Genomic DNA, 2,569 nt, shown 5'->3' on the forward strand with positions numbered 1-2,569 from the left:
GCAGAAAAGGACCTGGGGGGTTGGTGACAGCAGCTGAATATGAGCCGGTGTGTGCCCAGGTCCCAAGAGGCCACCGCCATCCTGGCCTGCATCAGGGACAGTGTGGCCAGCAGGACCAGGGCAGGGATCGTCCCCCTGTGCTGGGCACTGCTGAGGCTGCACCTCGAATCCTGGGGTCAGTTTGGGCCCCTCACGGCAGGAAAGATACTGAGGGGCTGGAGCGTGTCCGGAGAAGGGAACGGAGCTGGGAAGGGTCTGGAGCACAGTCCCTGTGAGGAGTGGCTGAGGGAGCTGGGGGGGTTCAGCCTGGAGAAGAGGATGCTCAGGGCAGACCTGATCGTTCCCTCCAGCTCCCTGAAAGGAGGGTGCAGAGAGGGGGGGTCAGTCTCTTCTCCCAAGGGACAAGTGATGGGACAAGAGGAAACGGCCTCAAGTTGTGGCAGGGGAGGTTTAGGTTGGATACTAGGGACAATGCCTTCCCGGAAAGGGCTGTCAGGCATTGGAATGGGCTGCCCAGGGAGGGGGCAGTCACCGTCCTGGGAGGGGTTTAAGAAACGTGTGCATGTGGCACTTAGGGACATGGTTTCGTGGTGGCCTTGGCAGTGTTGGGTTAGTGGTTGATGACCTCAAAGGTCCAACCTAAAAGATTCTATGATTCTCTCAAACCCTCCTGGTTTCCAGGAATCTGCAGCTCTGGGACTTTCTGTCTCCAGACTGGAGCTTATCAGCCCCGGTGGGAGCTCCCACTTTTGGAGACAAACGCACTGGAGGAGGCTGAAAGGTCTCCTTGACCTTCACTGGGGCATGAAACGATTCTGTGATTCTATGAGTGTCCTTTGAGGAGCAGCTGAGGACTCTGGGTTTGTCTTGTTTGAAGAACAGGGGGCTGAGGGGTGACCTCATTGCTCCCTGCAGGTTCCTGAGGAGGGGACATGGAGAGGGAGGTGCTGAGCTCTTGTCCCTGGCATCCAGGGACAGGACATATAGGAATGGTTCAAAGCGGTGCCAGGGGAGGTCTAGACAGGACATGAGGAAGCATTTCTTTACTGAGGGTGGTCAAACACTGGAACAGGCTTCCTGGAGAGCTGGTCGATGCCCCAGGCCTGTCAGTGTTCAAGAGGCACTTGGACAATGCTCCTAGTGCCATGCTTAACTTTGGTCAGCCCTGAATCGGTCAGGCAGTTAGACTAGGTGATTGTTGTAGGTCCCTTGCAGCTGAACTGTTCTCTTCTACATGGCCTTCATTTCTGAGCTACACAAACATAAATATGACCCTCAAACACTTTTCTTCATTCGCATCCAGCTCTCTAAGGGACGGAGGTGGCACCAGTCTCATTTCTGACCTCTTGCTGCTGTGTAGCGCAAATCCAAACATGGTCCCTGGCATCCCCATCCCATCCCCTGCTGCCCTGATTCCCGATCCGGTGCCAGGGGGCCAGGCTGGGTGTGCAGGGGTTGGAGAGGGATGCTGCTGGAAGGACACAGCCTGGTTTCCCAATGGAGCAGCTCCATGTTAGTGCTTGTCCTCAGCCCGGTGGGACAGTGTGACTCTGGCCCCGGTTCGGTGTCAGGATGGAGTGGCCAAGCCAAGGACCCCTGTTCAGCAGCTCAGCTCCTGGGTGTCATCCCCTTGAAAGGTCCAAGTTCAGCTATCCATGATTCCAATCCCTGCAGGCATGATGGGGTGGCAGAGAGAGCTGGTGCTGAGGAAGAGGCTGCCTGAGTTTCTCCTGACTTTTAGTGAGGATGAAGGCTACCAGCCAACTGAGCCACCTGGACTCCTGGATTCCTTGAATATGGGAGGAGTGTCAGGAGGAGAGGCCAGAGCCCTGGGGAGCAGTGGAGGGGTCTGAGCTTTTTGTGGTCGCTGCTGCGTGGTGGTTGGACTGGTGCCAGGAGAAAGGAGATGGGAAGAAGAAAGAAGCGTTTACTGTGCATCAGGAGCTGATGACTTCCTAAGCACTTTGGGTGGTCTTGCTCTGATCAGAGCATGGTTGTAGGGGAAGAGCAGGTCCATGAGGAGGAGGTAGTCACCAGGGATGGGGACACTGGGAAGCAGATGCCTGTAGCAGGACTGAGGGCAGTGTGGCATCAGCTGCCCATTTTGCCTGAACAATCAGATGGTTCTGGGTTTTTTTTGCATCACAGCAACCCTGTACCCTCTTCTTAACTCCTACGACCTTAAACATTGTCCTCCTGCTTTTCCCTGGAACTTGCTGCAAAGAAAGTTCCGATGAATTTTACGATCTGGATGATGGGGCAGTGTTTACCGACCACAAAGCTGGGCGAGTGGCTGATAGACCAGAGGCTCGTGCTGCCATCCAGAGGGACCTGGAGAAATGGGTTGGCAGGAACTTCATGCAGTTCAGCATCTCTTTCCTTTTTCCCTCTGGCCCTTGGGTTCTTCTAGATCAAACTCACCATCCTTGCGTCCTTTCTGTGCCACACTTTATGTCCCTAGGACAGCGAGCTCGGGCTGCCTCACCCATGCACACAGAGCCATCAGGAGGTGGGCAAGGGGCTTGGGGAGGCTGACCCCAGCTCCCTTTAAAGGGGCTGGCTATGACTT

This window comes from Eurypyga helias, unplaced genomic scaffold (assembly GCF_000690775.1).
Source record: "Eurypyga helias isolate BGI_N326 unplaced genomic scaffold, ASM69077v1 scaffold862, whole genome shotgun sequence".
NCBI classification, from domain to species: Eukaryota; Metazoa; Chordata; class Aves; order Eurypygiformes; family Eurypygidae; genus Eurypyga; species Eurypyga helias.